Here is a 21,080-nt window from a genome sequence, read left to right on the forward strand (position 1 = left end):
CTGCCCTTGCAGAGGACAGGCTGGAAGTGTCTGGGAATGAATACTCCTGAGCACCTCCCTCTACCAGTGACTGACAGGCATGTAAGTGCTCTGGCTGCTTGGCCTCTTGGCTGGGATAAGGCTGACTCACAGTGTTCCCCACAAGATTAAGCTCCAGCGGCCCAGAGCCGGAGCTGTCTGGAGAACACAGTCTTCACTGGGGGCTTTCTCTTGACTATTTCACGTCCCCCATTTCTCTATAGGTATTTTATGCACATCCCAAATCAACTACTTGTACTTGAATCCTTGCCTCATGTCTGCTTTGGGGGACCCAAACTAAGATTGCATATGACTTAACCTCTCTGGGGCTCAGTTTCCTAATTTAGAAATGGGGTCTTAATCACTGATTCACAGGCAGGTTAACTAAGCACGGTGGAAATGAAGCTGATCCTGAGCAGAAATAGGTGTGCTCCAAGTGCCTAGGACAGTGCCTGGGACATGTTTAGAAAACATGACAGATAGTGCCTAGTACCTACTAAGCACTCAGAAGGGGTCCATCAGCACCACTATGGCTAATCTGATTGGATGCATCTTCAGTTACGGGTGGTCAACGTCCATCTCAAGCACACTTAAGCAAAACTAGAACTTAGTGGCTTATGGAATGGAAGGAGTTGCTGCACGGACCTGGGACTAGGGACTCAGTGACACCAAGATGCTTTATACATCTGTCCATCTGTCACCTTTGCTGGTGTTAGCATCTCTTGGTGACCTGGTCTTATTTTGTCCTACCAAAGAGGAGCTCCTTTCATGTGTCAGGAAACTTGGAATGAGTGAGGAAAAAACTTTGTGGCACTAAGCTACTGATACTTGGGGTTTTATTTGACACTGATTCCCCCCCCCCCCCATTATTTATAATCCTCTTAACTACCTTACAAGGAAGGTATTCATGTCTTCACTTATTGGGTGGGAAAACAGGTTCAGACAGGTCCAGTAGCCTTCCCAAGGTCACCGAGCTGTTAAGCAACAAATCCAAGATTCAAACACAGTTCTGTCTGTAGAGCCTGCTTTCTTGCCCTACCACCCTAGGGGTCTTAAGATGTAGATCAGGATTGGGATGGGGGAGGAAGGAGAGAGTGGAACTGACAAATAGGATGATGTGAAAATGAATGTCAGTTGTCAGTTTAGCCCACCTCCTGCCAAAACTGCAACTGTGAGATTTAACAGATTACAGAGCCACGTGCTTGGGCTATTTTCAGAAGAGCTGTTCTGGAGCATTTGCTAAATACTCTCCATGTGTCTTCAAAGACCCCCTTCATATTTCATGCAGGCAGGCAGAGCAGGATGATAATGAATGCTAATGCCTCTTTGTGGGAGTCCCAGAGGACTGTTCTCTTTAGTCCCTCATTAAAGCTCCATGTGCACTTTTGAATGAATGATGTCTGGCATCTGGACCAGATGTCAGAAGGGCCACAGCTGCGAGGGCCCTCAATTCTCGGCCAAGTGGCTTCTTCCCAGTGAGGCTTTCTGGCAAACTTCCCTTGCTGTCAGGATGAAGTAAATGCTAGTGTTCCCAGCATGCCTCCTTTCTCATGACAATGGCTTTTACCCCCCTTCCAATCCCTGTCACTTTGACCCCCTAGTGGTTTCCTGCCTCCACCTGCTATTGATTTACTTGAAACCAAGGCCCTGAAACTATAGTGCTCTGGCCCCCTGGCCACACATGATTGGTCCAGAGGTTGGCACATGACCTAAGCTGGGCCAATCAGAGCCCTTCCCTGGGATTTTGAACTTGGAAGCAGAAATAGTGTCAGTCAGTCCTTCTCTATGGTGGAGGCAGTGAGACATGAAGCTGGTGCTATAGGGAGCCTCATCTCCTCCCACAGGACGGAAACTCATCTGCCATGAGAAGAAAAAAGTTGACAGAAGCAGAGATGAAGAGCTATGAATTTCTTTGGAATTCAAGTGCTTGATTTCAGTTATACCTGTACACTTCTGTTCTTTTGGTTACTCTTCCTTTGATTATAGTTTAACAGTGATGGGTGCAGCCTTTGGAGCCAGACCAGCTAGGTTCAAATTCTGGCTCACAGCCTAGGTGTGTGACAGCAGTTTTTTTTCTTCTGTAAATTGGGATAAATGAGAATACATACCTCATAGGGTGGTTGTGAGGAATAAAAGTGATACGTGCACAGGGAGCTTGAAATAGCACCCGAGAGATATTAAATGCTTCATAAGTGCTTTTTTTTTTTTTTTTTTTAATATATCTTTATTGATTTCAGAGAGGGGAAAGGAGAGGGAGAGAGAGAGAGAGATAGAAACATCAATGATTAGAGAGTCATTGATTGGCTGCCTCCTGCACGCCCCCCGACTGGGGATGGAGCCCGTATCCTGGGCATGTGCCCTGACCGGGAATTGAACCCTGATCGCCTGGATCCTAGGCCAACGCTCAACCGCTGAGCCATGCCCGGCTGGGCATAAATGCTGCTTCTCTTTCCTCCTCTTCCCCATCCTTCTAATAATAATAATAATAATAATAGCAACAGTGTTGTTAATTATCTAATACTACTACTATTAATTAGATATATTCTTTTTCCCAGCTTTATTTAGATACAGTATAACTGACATATAACACCTGTAAGTTTAAGGTGTATAACTTGTTTATTTGATATGCTTATATATTGCAAAATGATCACCACCACTTCTGTCACATCACATAATTATCATTTCTTTTTTGTGGTGAGAACATTTAAGTCTACTCTCTTGGCAACTTTCAAGTATATAAATCTAGTTTTATTAGATGCCCAGAACAAATTCATCTTATAACTGGAAATTTGTACCCTTTGACCAATATCTTCTCATTTCTCCCATCCCTCAGCCCTGGTAACCAATATAATATTATTATTATATCAAATAATTACCATGTTATATCTAATCATCATCTAACAATATACTACTAAAACTATCATTATTATAGCTAATAATAATTATATCTAATAATAGTAGTAATAACTATAGATTCTTCATTCTTCTAATAAGTTGGTCTATCACTTGCAACAAATATCATTGTGAGACTTGGGAGATCAAAGAGTCCTTCAGAAATCAGTGGGGCTGATACTGGCACCTACTTGATCAGTCATTGGGTGCAGGGTCTGACAATCAAATACGCTCTACCAATGACCTGAGAGCTGACGCTGTCCCAGTGGACAGAAAGAGGACTGGTAATAGGGCCTTGGAAACAGGAAGAGGCGGGGCTTCTGCCTCAGCTGTGGGCGGGAGATGAGGTGGCTTCGCAGTTTGGGAAGGTGGAGCTGGAAGCCCAGGGTCCAAGCTGGAGCTCCCCGGGTGAAATTGGGAATTGGCCTCATACCGGGAGGGCAAAGAGCCGGGAAAGGCAGGCCGCTCCAGAATGGCAGGTGGCGGTTTTAACAAGAAAGGCTAGTTGCCTACGAGGCTCGTCGTGGGCGCCGTAAGGCCAGGAGATGTTCGCACCGCCCGCCAGAATCTTCACGTTTGTACAGCGGCCTTCACGGGCTTCAGTCCCGCGCACGACCTTTCAGCCCGTCGCACTACACCTTGCTCTCTCAAGGGTGTGTCCTTGGAAGAGCTCCTAGTGCAGGAAGAGTGGATGGAGCGAACCTCCCAAGGGCAGGGGTGGAGGTGAGGAGCCCCCCGTTGCCCAGTTTAGATGTCACCCCGCGGTAGCATCCCCTCCATGACCTCCAGCAAGCTGGAACCCGAGGATGAGAAACAGCCTCCAGGCAGGGCCAAGCTGCCCAAAGGTAGCAGCGAAATGGGGGGTAGGGGGACCGAAGGTTGAACTGGAGTCTTCACTCAGGCTTCTCCATGTGACCGAAGTCCTTTTTGCGCTTTATTCTGGCTGGGGGTCTCTACTCAGCTCTTAAAACCGGAGTCGCCAAAAGCTACCACAGGGCACCACCATGGAGGAGAGCAGTGAAGAGATGGAGAGGATGATTTCACAGTGTTGTCTGGGCTTCTGAATCCTAAGGTATCTGAACCCAGTGCCACCCCTGGACTCCCCGTATATGTGGAACAATGAATCCACCGTTTGCTTAATTGGTTCCAGTTGCTTTTCTGTTGCTTTTCCATGGAAAAGAGACCACCTCCATATTAAGCCAGGTCCCAGCTATATTAAACATTTGAGACAATTTGAAGCTTAAAAGGGAAAGAAAATTTCAGGGCTGTGGACTCTGAGCGCATTCTCTGGACCCAGGAAGAGTATGGACTGCCAAGCTGTAGTCGTCACCCTCAATCCAGAGGCAGGGCTGGGCCAGGAGGGCCATGTACTACATCCAGACTGACAGTCAGGAATGGCAGTGACATAAATCAAGGCTCCAGGACAGGTACGTGTGTTTCTTGGGAGGGGAAAGTGTAGTGCAGTCCACAGCTGATGGATGAGAAGGGCTCAGCGTGAGTCTGAGGGATCCTCATTGTTCAGGAGTGCTTTGTTTTATGCGTGAGGTTCTTGCTGAAAAGATGGTAGAAAAGAGAAGTTCAGAAAACCAGGGTTTATTTTTAAACTGCCAATAACTACATATGGTGTCAGGTAGGTACTAGACTTATCGGGGAGATCACTTCATAAGTTATGTAAATGTACACCTGAAACTATGCTGTACAGCTGAAACTAATATAATATTAAATGCCAATTGTAATTGAAAAATAAAAACAAACAAACAAAAAGAAAGCCAGGTTTTATTTTTCAGTTGGTTTCTGTACTAGCAGTGGTTTCATTTGTTGAGCTCCTACAATGTGTTAGACACTGCATATTATCTTGATACCCCAACTCTTGGCACAGTACCTGTATCCAGTGGGCATTTGGCAAATGCTTGCTGTGCTGAACTGGCAGTGGACCAAGTGGCAGGGGACTGCACAGAGGAAAAATGATTTGGAGAGGAATGGGTGCTTTTTGGTTCCTACTAGAAATAAATCCAGCAATGTGCCTTGAAGGTGGTGTTGAAAGGGATGCTTTTTCCACACATTACTTCACCTTGAGAACTTTCTGGGAGCAATTCAGCATTCTGATGGCGTAGACAGCCAAGGCCCATCTGGCTACGTGGTGAAGACTTCATCACACTGGTGTGTCCTTCAGTGTCCCTAAAATACAGTAGGGACTCAACAGTATGGTAGGTTGGATTGAGAAAGAATTAGACCTTTGCTGGGATATACTACTTCAAGGTGCTTGGCTGGGGGAAGAAAGTTTCTGGGGATTGCAGTTTAACCTGAAGATAGAAAAACCCATGTCTAAGACAATAAAAGGATTTGCTGTTTCTTTCTGGAAATAGGTCTTTAGGTAGGGCTCTGTTTGACTTGTACATTGTTTTAAGTAAATTTGAATTAAAAGCAAACATTTAAAATATTTAATAATATTATAACCACTGAGCAGTGGTTAGAGCATCGGCCTGCACAACAAAGGGTCAAGGCTTCCATTCCTGGTCAAGGGCAGGTACCTGTACCTGGGTTGCAAGTTTGATCCCTGTCAGGTGCCTGCGGGAGGCAACCAATTCGTGTCTCTCTCACATCAGTGTTTTTCTCCCCACCTCCCTCCCTCCCTCCCTCCCTCCCTCCCTCCCTCCCTCCCTCCTTCCCTCTCTTCCTCTCTCCTCCCCTCTCTCCATCCATCCATCCCTTCCACTCTCTCTAAAAGTCAGTGGAAAAAATATCCTTGGGTAAGGATTAACAAAAATAAATAAATATAAAAGAAGAATTTACATTACAAACTCTGATTTTGAACTCCAAAAATCAGAAAATGGCCCCACATTCCTGTAGGGCAAGAATTAGTTGGAGGTGAGAAGCAGCTTCCCCTTTAGACAGCACAGACTCTCCAGTTCACCACAATCCCTGCCACTCCCTACTGTGTTATGCCCAGACTGCTTCTCTCATTTTTGTTACTCACTGATCCTTATAGACATTTAGGGGATTCTTATTTTGCAGTCTAAGCTGAAAGATCAGCCATTCTTGGTTACTGTTACAGTTTTTTAAAATTTTTATCAACTAAAGAGTGAGTCATAAAGATTCAGTAGTTTCTCATTCCCCTTTGGTGATGAGGAAACTGAGTCCAAGTAGAGGTTAAATCACTTACCTGAGGTCACATGGCAGGGCAGTGCTGGTTCTAGAGAGGTGAGTATCTTTCTCCTGTAGACCATGAGTATGGCTTCTGTCCTTTTTGACTTGGCCAACAGGGAACTCAGAGAGACATTGTCAGGTCCAGTTTAGTAACTGACCTGACCTACACTTCTTTATTCTACCTCTCATCCTGCTCTATTCCTGTCTTTACTTCTTTTATTTATTTATTGATTTTTAGAGAGAGAGGGAGAAAGAGAGAGAAACACCAATTTGTTGTTCCACTTACTTATGCATTCATTGGTTGCTTCCTGTATGTGCCCTGACTGTGGATCGAACCATCAGCCTTGGCGTATCAGGACGACACTCTAACCAACTGAGCTACCCACCCAGGGCTTTACTTCTTATTCTAAATTATTTTCCTGTAGTCCCAATTTTTAATTTATATTTTATAATTTTGTCATACATATTTCTTGGCGTCTACTGTAAGTTCTGTGTAGGCAGTGAATGCAGAAATACAATGACATGAATTTTAAAAGTCCAAGAAAGGCCTGAGTCACCACACCCAACTCAATGCTGGATGAATTGTCCTAGACTTAGACTGTGGCTCTGTCCTCATTACTTGCCAGACTTTTTTTTTTTCCAGCTTTTTTCCAACAACAATATATTTTGCTTTCCTGGCCCAGGCTGATGGCTTCAGCCTAGAGTGGCTATGACGCGTCAGTCTCGTGTCAGGAGGAGGTTGGCAGACTGTCTCAGGCTGCATGGGTGGATGTGGGGTGGACGCAGCTTCACTGCCTGCCTGGCATCTGGGTCTTGGTTGCAGAGAGAATTCCAGGTTCTCTTCTCTTCTGTCTCCTGCAGTACCTGCTGATACAGCCATTCCTGCAGAGATCTATAGAGAGAATTCCCAGCTGGCGTTTCTGGCTTGTTTGATTTTGAACGTGTTCCCTCACATCCCCTCTCTCACCTCACCCTACCTCACCCTGCCAGTCATGGTTTGAAACCAAACCCAAATATTCAAAATGGGCCATTTTTACTTATTTTGGCTGTTTCAGGGTAGGGAAGGGAGCTTGCATTTTTTTGAGCTTGCTCTTTGTACCAGCTAATGTGCCGTGTTCTTTGCATAAGTGCCTGCTTCTCTGTGATTTCAGAATAACCTAGAAACAAATTATTAGACCCTGTGTGCTGTGATCCTGGCTGACTTCTCTCACTGCATCTCCCTGCCTTGCTTCCTCCAGACGAGCTGGCCTCCCTTCAACACCCCAGTACAAGCCCAGTCCTCTCCAGCCTCTTGCCCTTTGCCCTGGCTGCTCTCTGTGCTGGGAAGGCTAATCCTTCTGGCCTTTGCTTTGCCGGCTCCTTCAAACCCCCAGGTCTCGGCTGAAGTACCCCTGAGGCCTTCTCGGATGCTGAAGTAGATGATTCTCTTATAGAAACCTTCTTCCTTTACAGCACTCTTCAACATTTTTAGTTCTTTTTATATGATTTTTTACAAACGTGTTTCTTTCATTATACTATAAATCTGTTTCTTCCACTGGGAAGTTTCATGAATGTGGAATCGTGTGTCTTGTGTTCTCTTGTATCCCCAAGTGTCTAGCGCGTAAGAGGTGCTCAATAAAAATTTATTGAATGAACAGACAATCCTACGATTTGAATGTTGTTGTTGTAATTATTACTAACAGCTACTACTTATCAGGCGCTGACTATATGCCAGGCACTGTTTTGTTTTGTTTTTGTAAAAATCTAGCATCTTATTTAATTCCACAACGATCCTAGTGGGGTGGATTGTATTATCCCCATTCCTCAGAAGGGGAAACTGAGGTTTAGGTCTTTGCTCAGGGCCGCCTAATTAGATGGTGATAGAGCTGGGATTGGAACTCAGGTTTTCTAACACCAAAGCTGTGTTCCTTCCACTCTGCCACTGTGCTCCTCTCCAGGGGAGGCCTTGTACTGCTAGGACTCATTGCCTGACATTTACTGAGGCACATAGTTCCTGCGGGGAGGGGCAGAGGAGAGGGTTTGCCAGGTGGGAAGCCCCTATAGGTGTCAGCTGAGAAGGAAGGCCGAAGAGGAGGTGGGGTAAAGGATCTTGCTTTGCATAGCGGGGCTGTCAGGATGGGCTGGCTGAGAGCTGGGCTGTGGTTGGGTTCACATCTGTTCTCTTAGTCTGCCTGGCTGCCATAACAAAATACCACAGACAGCAGACATTGATTGCTCAAACTTTTGGAGGCTGGGAGTCTGGGATCAGGGTGCCACCGTGGTCGGGTTCCAGTGAGGGCTCTCTTCCTGGCTAGCAGAAGGCTGCCTTCTCCCTGTGTTCTCACAGGATTGGGAGAGGACACAGGGTGGGAGGAGGGTATCTTTCTTCTTAGAAGGACCCAGTCCTATTCCATTAGGGCTCACCTTTATGACCTCATTTAACCTTAATTACCTCCTTAACAACCTTTCTCTAGAAACATTCACGCTGAGGTTATTGCATCAGCGTATGAAGGGGGGGGGGGGAGGCGGGCAGACGGAAGTGACACAATTCAGTCCATACATAGCAAGGCCCCAGAGGGCTTTGGGAATCCTAGGCTTTGGGGCCAAACATACCTTTAAACCCTGCCAGGCCCTTTTCTAGTTGTGGGACCTGCTTTTCTGAGTCTTAGTTTCCTTCTGTATGAAATGAGAATACCATATGTGCCCTGCCTGCTTCATAATAGTTATTTTTATTTGTATTACTAATTGTTATTATCACTGTTCTTGAGCAGGCTGACTATAACTTTTCTCTTTTTTTTTTCTACCCTTGAGTTGTTTGGTAGTTATTTTTAAAAATCTTTGAAATGTCCTTTCCTGTATTTGGCAAAAGCAAAATGGAAATTGATAGCGTTGTCACCTCGGACGTCCCCCTCCCTCTGGCTACCTGGCTGGGGGAACAACTCAGGGACATAGTGGAGGTTTCTGTTGAGGGCAGCTGGCTTGCTGTTGTGTGAACATTTCCTGTGAGACCTGCTCAGCTCTATTCTAAAACAATTTCTTCTTTTCTTGTACCTCCTCTTTTCCTTTCCTGCCAATGTAAGGTCCTCTGTGTCTCAGCTGGATTCAGAAATCAGGCAGCAGGCATCGGACCCCCATCTGGCAATTCCAGCTGAAAAGCCTTTCAGTGGCTTCCTTTTGACTCAGAATAACATCCAAATTCTTTATCATGACCATAGACCCTGTGGTCTCCTCCTGTACTTTCCTGTCCTTCACTCACATGGCCTTCCCTCTACTCCTCAAATACCCCACTTTCCCCGCTCTGCCCCAGAGCCTTTGCATGAGCTCTCATCTCTGTGTGGAACTCTGTTCCCCTTTGGTCACGGATGTCTCTATTTATTGACATCTTTGCTCAAGTGTCACCTTCTTAGAGGTCCTTCCCTGAGCCCCAATAGAAAACAACCCCCCTTTGCTTGTCAGTCACAGACAGGCATAATTTCAGTTAGAGTTATCAGAGAAAAATGAGTCCAGTTAAGTTTGAATTTTAGATAAATATAAAATAATTTTTCTAGTATGGGATACACTTGTACTAAAAATTATTCATCGTGTATGTGAATTTCAAGTTTAACTAGGTGTCTTGTGTTTTATTTGCTAAGTCTGGTGGCCGTACCCTCCAGAGATATGTGTTGAATGAATGAATGTGAAGCACTTGGCACAGAGCCTGGCATACAGTGGCACTAAGTGGATATTAGCTATTGTCTTCATCTTCCTCATCTAGTCACTTCTTAGAACTACAGCCTCCCTGTTCCTTTTCCCTTCTTTGGAGGCAGGTGAGAAAATGTTTTTCACCAGACGAACATCACCTGGCCCTTAGCATAGCAGAAAATATTCTTGCTGGAGCTTTGAAACCCGACTGCAGTGGTGTTTGGCAGGGAAACACAGTGAGTTATCACAGAGCATTCCCTCCAGTGCTGGGTCATGCAAATATTTATTGCGAGCATTAAATAATAAATGGAACAGCCTGCCCAATGGTAAATCTGTCATGTTTGGTTTCAGCCAGGAGTTGTGATGGCTCCAGAATTGCTGCCCATTCCACTGACTCCGCCTGCCCTCCAGAGGGGCAAGGCAAACAGCCCAGTTCTCCAGGGTGGAATCAGCAGGCTGATTAGACACCTGGAAGCCAGAAGGGTGGCGGGGATGCTCAGCCAGGCATGGAAATTGGCAGGTAAGACCAGGCTGAGGCCCTGGAACCCAAGCTGATGAGATGCGGCGCAGGCCTGGACTTGTGCAGTCACAGTGCCACCACAGTTCTAAAGGGGCACCATCTCACTGTCCACATCTTGAATTGTCTTGCAGTATTTCCCTTAATGCTCATGTCAGCTTCACTTGAAAGTGGAGTCAACATTCTACTGCTGTTTCTAGGCTGAGTGCTGGGTGATGAGAGAGGAATGAGACTCTGTCATACACTGTGAGGCAACAATGTTTTCGGGACCCCTGATGCGTAGAACTTAAACACATGGGGCTCTTGAACCATTTGGATCTGACTTGGAATCCTGTCTCTGCACTTAAAGCTGTGTGACCTTGGACCAGCCACTTAACCTGCAGGGCCTCAGTTTCTTGAGCTCCAAGGTGGGGGAGATGATGGTCCCACCTCTTGGGACTGTTGTGAGGATTAAATAAGATTAAGTAGGTAAATGGTTTAGCACAGTGTCGTGTTCATGATATGCCAGCTCTAATGGTTTATAATGGTCCAGAAAGGAAATGATCTTCAGATCTACAGACAGGACTGCTTCACTCAACCATGCAGTTGTAGTCACATCTGGAGTATGGGGTGAAGAGGTGTTCTGGTCACAGAGTTACTGAGTGGTGGAATTAAGGCTTCAACCTGGAATTTTATGGCTCCCAAGATAATGCTTTCTTCTACCCCAGATCTACCCTATCTCCTATAGGATGGTGGGAAGTGTGGCTCATATGCCTCACCCCAACCCTCATTGTCTGGGATTGGTGGTGTCCTCACAGTGGTGAGGGGTGGAGTTGGAACCTAGCTAGCGTGAGGCTGTGCAGAGTAGAGATACCTCATAGGATGTTCTTGGCTTCGAATCACTGAGTACCCAACTGGAAGTGGCTTGGATAGTAATCGCAGTTATTGTTTTACAGAAGGTGGCTCTGTGGTTAGTTTATTCAATGGGTTAGTTCTGTAATGGTGAATCCAGTTTCTTTCCACCTGTCTGCTCTTTTTGCCATTTGTAGCAGGTGGCTCTTATCCTTAGGGATGCCCCTCCTGGTCTTAAGATACGCAGAAAGAGGAGATGAGAGCCTAGCCCTCTACCTGTCCCTTTTTATGAGCACTTTCCCAGAAGCCCCCCACCCACGGACTTGAATTACACTGGTATCACATGCCCTTTTCTAAGCCAGTCACTGACCAGGGAAACAAAATTGCCATGATTGGCTTAGTATGGTCCCCAGACCAGCATCATCAGCATCACCTGGGAACTTGTTATAAATATAAATTAAAATCTTGGACCCCACTCTAGACCTACTGAATCAGAAACTCTGGGGTAGGGCCCACATCTATGTGTTTTTTGTTGTTTTTTTTAAGATTCACAAATAAGTTTACTTACAATTAGCTCAGTTACATATTTTTTAAAAGTTTCAGAACCTCTCCCCACCAGCGTCCATAAACTGGAATAGGTTTGCATGGAACCTGCAGTCCAGCTTAGGAGCCTCAGTAAGTGATGGTCTAGGTACTCACTGACACATTTCTCTTGTCACTAAGAGACAGCCACAAACAAAACACATCTCTTGCCTGGATGACTAGGAGGAATTCACTTTTAAAAGAGCTTCATAAAATGTCTGTGAGAGAGAACTGGTGATATCTGAAGAGTTCTAGCACTTCAGTTGAATATAATTCTCTGTTATTTTTCTCTTGGCTTAATTTCTGTAGCTCACAAAGACTGACTTCAAGCCTTGTTGAGCTGAAGGAATGCATAGCCGAGATTTTACAAACTTGTAAAGACTTAGCAGTAACCTTCTTGTTTCTGGTATCATCACCACAGCAGTAAAATTAGCACCTAGAAGTAGGCATATTCAGCCTGTAGCCAGGTTCAGGGTTGGAGGGTGTATTCCAGGAGGAGACACTGTAGCATTTTCACTACACGGCAAGTAAAGGAAATACAGATACTGGAGAAGCAGAGTGATATGTTGTGCTGGGATGTCTTTCAAGAATTGCATTTAGCAGATCTACTCTTTTTGGTATTACAGGGCAGGAAGTGGTCTCCTTTGTTGTGTTCTGAGGCTTTTCATTTAACTACGTCACAGTTATCATCTTCAGGATTGAAGCCATTTTGAAGAACTTCTGTTGCTCTTTCACTTTCTCATCTTGTACAGCATCACTGTAGTCAGAAACTAACTCCATACGGACACCTATTTCTTAAAGACTGCCATCACCAATGCTTGAGAACATTTTTAAGCAAGCACAGGTGACTGCTTCAGGAATGTCAGGGACTGCTGTAGACAGTGGTAACATCTGAACATCAGTCTCCTCTAAGGCAACCTCCACTGAGTCAGGGCACAAGCTGCAAGGAAGCACGTGCGTCTGTATAAGTGGATCAGAGATTTCCAGGGGTAAAATGATGGCTCTGTTTTCCATTTTCCCAGAAGTTCTATTACTGTGTCCTTAATCATCATATGAAAGTCAGGTGTCTACTTAATAGCCAGAATTTTCATAGTTTTACTTCAGTGTGTTTTTCTGAATCTTTCTTGATCTTCTATAAAAGTTGTTTGGAGGCTGGAACCTCTGTCTGGACACTTGCTTCATTTTTTCTTCTCCTTAAAATTCTCTTTGATGGCTCTGGTTTCTGGGGTCCAAGTCCATATCCCTGTGAGGTTTCCCAGTTTACAGAATGAGGCTCAGTGTGAGTGCCTAGATCTTGACTATGCTTGAGTTTTCTAAGCACACCTGCTAATGAAGACACTTCACACTTCCACAGACTCACAGGTAGAAATTTTCCATGTAGAATAAACACATGTTCCCCATAATACCAAAGCTGATTGCTAGTCCCTTGTGGTAATTCTGTTGAAACCTGTAGTGATTGAAATTTTGTGTTCCCTATGGAGAGGCATTCCTTGCAAGCTGGTAGTGGTGGTCCCAGGACCGCTATGCGACCTTGGTCAAGGATGGTGAGTGCAACACCATTTCTGTCCTTTCCAGACACTGTCTTGAGCAACAGTGATCTAACTACCCTTTGATTTTGATTTTTTTCTGGGTCAAATGGATGTATTGGTATCAAGGTTTCATATATACATCCATCAGAGCTTAATGACATCAAAGAGAGGACTCTCCGATGCACAGGTGCAGTAAAACTCTGTATAACAGATTTTTCTTCTTGTCTAAGTAGGAGTATTTGCTTAAGACACCTGAGTTAAACATTTGTACATAAGCAAAGTAATTTCCGTGTTTTTTAGTAATAAAGATTAAAACAGGATGCCTAGATACCATGAAAAATCTTGTCCACTTAATCACTGCTTCCTCAGAGAATAGTTTCAGTTTGCTGTTGGGGCTCTGCAAGCAAGGACTCTGAATCACACACACCCCTTCCTTGAATGGCACCAAGGGTTCTATCCCTCTTATTGAATGTGTCCTGTATACCTCAGCTGACAACGTAGCTTTAAATACTCTATCCAGGTTTACGTCTTCAGTATTCCATAATCTCAAAACCCTGTCATTGTGTACAACAATAAACTCCCCAGTTTGAAAGCTGCACACAGCTGGACATGTTATCATTTGACCTTATTTCATTGACCAGCTTGTTCCCCAAGGGTTTCTAATCAGAAACCTAGTAAAATTAAGGTAACATACAATATTCAAAAACTTAATTTCTGACTATAAAAGCAATTAAATTTACAATGAAAATGATTGTATTCAACAAATTTCCTAAATTAACAAAATAAGTAGTCACAAAAAGACAAATACTGTATGATTCCCCTTAAGACAGAGTAGAATGGTGGCTGCCAGGGGCTAGGGTGTTGGAGTCACTATTTAATAGGGTCAGAGTTTCAGTTTTGCAGGATGAAAAGACATGGAAGGTGGTGATGGTTGCCCAACAAGATGAATGCACTTAGTGTCCTGAACTGTACACTTTAAAAAGATGGTTAATTTTATGTTATGTGTATTTTACCCCAATTAAAAATATAAAAAACTTTAAAAAATAGTTTTATAAACAATAGTACATTTAAAAAGTTGATTTCTTTGTGCCGTTGAACAGGGAAGTTAAATAGGACTAACTGGGATTGTGCCAGTCCCATCTGCCACTGTGTTCCGATGCAGGGGTTGCAAAATTTAAGTCTACTCGGCAGCCTAGGTGAAAACCAGCAGTATCATGAGAAGAGTCAAAACAAGCAAACAGTATAGGGGACTGTTTGCAACCTGTTCCCAAAACGTCAAAGTAAATTATCTAGCTGCTTAAAGACATGGAAAACTACATACAGCAGCCCAGAAAAAAATAATTCCTTTCTTCCCGACCACTAGAGGAAGATACAAACAAGTGGAGGAATATATTGTGTTCATGGATTGGAAGAATTAACATCATTCAAATGTCCATACTACCCAAAGCAATCTATAGATTCAATGCAATCTCTATTAAAATACCAATGGCATATTTCACAGATCTAGAACAAATACTGCAAAAATTTATATGGTACCAAAAAAGATCCCAAATAGCCACAGCAATCTTGAGAAAGAAGAACAAAGTTGGAGGGATCACAATACCAGATATCAAGTTATACCACAAAAGCCACTGGTACTGGCACAAGAATAGACATAGATCAATGGAATAGAACAGAGAACCCAGAAATCAACCCATGCCATTATGCTGTTAATATTTGACGAAGGAGGCAAGAGCATACAATGGAGTAAAGACAGTCTCTTCAATAAATGGTGTTGGAAAAATTGGACAGGTACATGCCAAAAAATGAAACTAGACCACCAACTTACACCATACACAGAATAAACTCAAAATAGATAAAATACTTAAAGGTGGGGGATTTTGACCCCCAAGGGGCACTTGGCAATGTTTGGAGATATTTTTGGTTGTCACAACTGAGTGGAGGGTAGGTACTCCTGGCATCTAGTGGGAGAGTCCAGTGGTGCTGCTAAACATCCTGTGATATGTAGGACGTCCCTCACAACAGGGAATTATTTGACCCAAAATTTCAGTAGTGTTAAGGTGTCAAGGTTGAGAACCTCTATATTAGAACAAATTCTTTGAGGGCAAGAAGCATGCTGTCTCAGTCACTTCTGAATCCTCTATGCTCAGCCTAATCCTGACAGGTTGTAAGTGTCCTAGCACATTGTAAGACTCAGTAAATGCTGACTGAGTAAATGAACAAACTTGCTACACTGAATTCTGGAATCAAGGAGGCATGGACTTGGAGAACTGCAGGATCGTGGGGGTAGAGAGTAACATTCCTCTCCCAATGGACTCCTCCAAGCCCCCAAGTTCCTCTGGTTTCAGGAGAACTGGTGGGAGACATGCTCCTCATGTGCAAAAGGGGGCTGACTCAAGGTTGGTTACCTGTTTATCTCTAAGGTCATGGAAATAGAGGAACCAAATAGAGAAACACTTCTCTGAATCTGCCTATTTTTAAATGGACTAACCACCAAGGAGGAAGCCCAGTAATTTATATTTCACTGCCCTTCGTTCCTCGCTCTGCTCTTTGTAGGCAGTTGCTGGTGCTCCAGGGCAAAGATAATGAAAGTTCCTTCTTGTATCAAACTTCTTTTCCCAGGAGGCAGAGCCCCAGCATCAGCCAGAGCAGAAGACCTGGGCTCTGGGAGCCTGGATCGGAGGCCCAGGGTGTCCAGGCAAGTTCAGGTTTCTTGGAACAAACTGGTCTGGCAGTGACTGATAATTAGCTTATAACTGACATTTCAGAGTCCCCGGCTCTTCACTAGATGTTTCTGTATTACATCAGGTTATGAGAAAAAGCAATAGCCTGTAATGGCTAGGCAAGAGCAATTTTTTTAGATGTCAGTTTGTGCAGTAAAGAGCCTAAATTTACTCTAAATGTGTCCCTGGGTTGACACCACCAGCAGATCGTGCATGATATCCTCACAAACACTCAGGAGTTATTGTCTCCATTTTGCAGTGGAAACTGAGGCTCAGAGAGATTAAGTGGCTTGCCCAAGATCCCACAGACAATAAGTGGTAGAGCAAGGATTTGAACCTACGATTGTTTACCTTCTACAACCCTGCAGTCTCCAAGTCTCTAGGGCTGTCTGGCTCTAAATCCCACACTTATTCCCTGTGCTGTGCTCTGGTGGCTACTTGGACCCCTTCTCCAAAGTCCTGGCTATGGGTAGAGACTGAATGTTTGTGCCCCCCAAATTCATATGTTAATATCCTAACCCCCAATGTGATGATATTTGTGGGTGCAGCCTAGGTCATGAGGGTGGAATTGGTTTAAACATCCATGTCAAAGCACAGAATTCTCAGAACAACACCAACTGACAATATGCAATAAAACCTGGTTGTGAGATGGTCACAGCCAGCTCTTGAGTTACCTTCCTTCTCAACCTTTGACTCTCCCCATCTTCATATGAACAGAACTGCTTTCACCTGGCAGAAGTGCTGGCATGGTATTTGCTCAAAAAGAAAGGACATTTAAGACTGAGGGCTAGTCTAGAAGCCATAGCCTCTCTTTAGCCCATGTTCTGAGGAAGGTCAAGCAAATTGTTAAATAATGTGATAGAGGTGTTGGCTGATGCCATGTATATAAGTGCATCAAATCAATACATTGTATATCTCAAACCTACACAATGTTTTATGTCAATTATATCTCAATTACAAAAATTACATTGAACTATGGCAGCGATTTTCAACCTTTTTCATCTCATGGCACACATAAACTAATACTAAAATTCTGCCGCACACCTAGAAATATATTTTTTGCCAGTCTGACAAGAAAATAGGTATAATTTTGATTCATTCGCACTGGATAACTATTGTCATGTTGACTGTTTTCATTTTTTTATTTGACAATCTAAGGGAAATGAGGTCAGTGCCCCTGACTAAAGTCAGGTGTTACGTGTTTTAAAAATTCTTGTGGCACACCGGTTGAAAATTTCTGGACCAAGGGGAAAAAAGAGTTAAATAAGATGACATTGAAGGCAAGTTTGGGATTCCACTAAGAAATATATGTCTCAAAGAGACATACTTCTTCGCCTTGCAAATCTTCATCAACTAAATAAAAATGGTCACAGCTCCATGGCTGAAAGCTGACTTTTGTTTCCATGTGAACTGCTCTTAAAATGATCCAATGCAAATCCAGAAAGATCAGGTGCAGGTCAAGTAACTTATTTTCTTGAAACAGGTTACCAAACACAACATATTTTCACATCGGTCTCCTCACCCTTGCTTTCTCATTAATGCCCTTTCCTTGGCCTCTTCTCTTGGACCCTGCAAGGGCTCTTGTAAGGCTTGTTAATGGGAGATGTGGGTGGAAAAGAGAGCTGGCCTGTGGCTCCTCATGGCTTCATCACAGCCTCTTTCCTGTGCTCTGGGACATACGAAATCTGGTGGCTGCCACATGGCCAACTGTCGGGGAAGCTCAGCTTTGCTCTGCTGAGGGTCTGATTCGTGGAACAGGCTGAAATCAGACAGAGCCTCTGAGGTCCATGTGGGTGGGATTCTTGTTCCCTGTGCTGCTGGTAGTGCCATCTGGCTGTCCTAGAGGGGTTGAGGGGTGTGGCCCCCACCTGGATAGTGTCTGAGGGAAGAGCTGGCAGAGGGCTGGGAGACTGTGGGGTTGGTAGTTGTTGGGGACAGAAGCAGGTTCAGAGCGGGCTGAGGAGGTGTGGCCAGCTGCCCCCAGGGCTCTTGGCAACTCTGTCGGAAGGCTCTTTCCAGACAGCCTCTGTCTGGTCCCTCCTCCTCTTTCCTCATTATCCCCTCACTGCGTCTCTGTGGCCTGAGACTTTCCCACCAGGCTAATGTAAGGACATGGTGTTGCACAGTCTAAATCGGCTGTGTGCACAGTACTGGGCTGAGCATCATTTGAGAATGAAAAGCAGCTTGTCTCAGCCTGCTCAGGCTGCCATCACAAAATACCACAGTCTGGGTGGTTTAAATAACAGGCAGTGATTTCTTACAGTTCTGGAGGCTGAAAGTCAAGATCAGGGTGCCAGCCAATTTCATTTCTGGTTAGGACTCTCCTCCTGGCTTGCAGATGGCCACCTTCTTACTGTGCCCTCACATGGCTGAGAAATCACTTTTCATCTTCTTATAAGGTCATCATGAGGCCATCATGAGGTCCCATCCTCATGGCCTCACTTAACCCTGATCTCCAATAGCCTCCTCTCCAAAAACCATTACACTGGGGGTTAGGGCTTCAACATGAATTTTGGGGAAGAGGCACATTCAGTCTATAACACAGCTCCTTAACTCCTCCCTGCCCCATGTGCAAGGAGCTGCCAGTCTTGCCTGGAGGCCTAATATCTTGATAAGGTATGAGGGGAACTTTCCAAAATGTACACCCAGAAAGTATGGGCCCTGCAGAGGTCATTATGTTTAGGCCCAAGACCTCAGGCTGTTGAAACCAGAGGCCAAGCTCGGGGAGGGAGGTAGGAATCTGCAAGGCCATCATGGGGAGAGGCCAGAATCCAATGAGAGAGCTTGGAGGCATGTGGAAGGGGCATTGTGGGCAGGAAGTGCCCAGGTAAAGGCCTGGAGTGGCTGTTGGGTGGAGGTGTAGAGGCTGGTTTGTGTGAACACACAGTGAATCAAATAGAGACCCACGGTGCAGGGAAAAGCATTTAAAGGCTTTCCTGTACCTGGCTTGTCCTTTCTGCCAAGCACAGTGAATCCCACATGCCTGTTCTCCATCCCAGTGGGCTTTAGGTATGGTCAAGAGCAGAGGAATGAAAGCCAGAGGCCAGGGTTTGAATCCTAGATCTGTCTCTTTTTTCAGCCATGTGACCTGGGGCAAGCCACTGAGTTATCAGAGCCTCAGGTTCCTCATTAGTAAATTTGGGGAAATGACCCTTGTGCTTTATGTGGCTCTCTTGAGGGCTTTAGGTGATGATGGGTGAGGAAGTGCCTGGTAATCAATAAAGACATTCACCCATAACTTCTGAGCATCTATTATGTGTCCCAGTACCAATTGCTGGATCCACAGAAGAGTTTTGGGTGGGTGGCAGATGAATGGGCAGGTAGGCTCATGGCTGGAGCCTCAGGCCTCTGCTGCTACTTGCCTGCCCTGGCTCCACCAAGTCACTCTGTGGTCCATTTGCCTCTCTGGGGCACCTGCTTATCCTCACATTGGACCTATTTTGTGGGTACTGTATCCTCTCTATTGAGGCCTCTGTGGCTTTGATGGGTCCTGCCCTCCTCAGGCTGTCCCATTGGCATGGGAGAGTGAGGCTTATTACTGTCAGTCCAACAAGTCTGTCCATCCCATCCATCCATCCATCCATCCATCCATCCATCCATCCATCCATCCTTAGCCTTAGGGAATTTCAGGTTTGGGAAGGACACCCAATTTTGTAAGCAAGGAGCCTGAGCCTGAAAAAGGAAACATTTCTCAGCATAAATGACACATCCTGTGCTAGGGATTCAGGGTTGGATCAGATTTGTCTCCCTCTCCATGTGGATCAGGCCTGATATGACTTTGCCTGAACCTCCGGGACTCCTGAGCTGGCTTACCCTCCCACCGGTACCCCACCCCAGGCCCCCACTAGCAGAAAGGTTAACCATGACACTGCCACTGCAGTCCGAGAGTGGGTACCCTTCTACCCACCACTGACCATGGGCTCTAACTGCCAGCCAGCCAGTGGGTGAGCAGCCCCAAAGCACAGGTTGGAGCCTGCTTTCTGGGTCCACTCTTGCTTTCAACTCTCCTAGGTTGTGTTCCTTGAAAATGACTCAGAGATGGAGATTCAACTGCAGGAAGTTTACTCAGTGGGGCGCCACACTCATGAAGGGAGTGAGAGAAACAGAATTAAGTAAAGGGAGCAGTAGGACTGTGAGGAGGTGGTAGTTGAGGCCTCAGCCAATCTCACTGGGAGCTCTGAAGCTGGGAAAGGCCTTAAACTTCCTGTCCAACACTGACCAGTCAGTCATAAGGTGTGGACTGCTCCCTGGGGGTGTGACCTTGGGTGAGGCGGCTCCCTTTGGCCAGGGGAGATTTCTGGGGAGGACTCAGTGGTGAGGCATAAGGAGCCAACACCCCTGGCAGCTGGGGAGTGATCTATGCAGCACCACCAGGTGGCCACTACATCCATTGTTTTTCAGAGTCACTGTCTATAATGTAGAATGAACCAGTGGTGGGTCTCTGGACCCTGTGTGCCCAGGACCCTCCCTTCTCCTACAACAACCCCACCCCCCACGTGATTGTGGTGGCAATTGCCATGTTCTTCCATGTTAACTCTCTGGCCAAAGTTGACTCGCTCAGGGCAGGGCAGCTCACTGGAGCTTGCCCACTATCATACCTGTCCTTATGGCCATAGGTGATTGGCCAGTTATAGGCACCTGCACTAGCCTGGTGCAAACAATTCCTCCAGGGCGGTGAGGATGTTTCTGTGTGGAACAGACAATGTTAATCAGCATTTCCCTGAGGACTGGAATCTTGGGAACTTTAGTGCTCAGGGAGAAGGCCAGCTGCAGTGGGAGAGGTGAGTGTGGTATGCAGAGGGAGACAGAGATGAAACACAGGGACGTATGCGCCCTGGCGAGCTCCAGGGCCCTGGTTTCAGCTGCTTCTAAAGCTCATCTTCTTCCTCGCCTTCCCCATTTTAATCCCCCTTTTTGTTTACTTAGGTTTGAATCGAGTTCACCCCTCTGTCAACCCCATGAAGTTCCAACTTAACAAGCCCCTCTAGGGTGGCTTTAGAGGCTACAAGCTGGGGGTGCCAAGGGGTATTTTCAGCCTTTAGCTATATTCTGTTGGGTTGGTATGGTGTTTGAAAAATCCAGTTTCAGCAGTAGCTTGAGCTCCATAGAGACAATGCTGGGGCAAGTCCGAGCCAGACGGCACTGGGCAACTGTGTGCTTGCTGAAGAAAGATAATTGAAC

General features: G+C 45.4%; 1 pseudogene across 1 annotated transcript; it reads right to left on the reverse strand.

Annotated features, from left to right (window-relative positions):
• Nucleotides 1-11,854: 11,854 nt before the first annotated feature.
• Nucleotides 11,855-13,441, reverse strand: LOC308554502 (nucleolar protein 11 pseudogene; annotated as a pseudogene). Its single transcript has one exon. The product of its transcript is annotated as a nucleolar protein 11 pseudogene (transcript).
• Nucleotides 13,442-21,080: the final 7,639 nt, after the last annotated feature.

Source organism: Miniopterus schreibersii (genome assembly GCF_964146895.1).
Source record: "Miniopterus schreibersii genome assembly, chromosome: 3".
NCBI classification, from domain to species: Eukaryota; Metazoa; Chordata; class Mammalia; order Chiroptera; family Miniopteridae; genus Miniopterus; species Miniopterus schreibersii.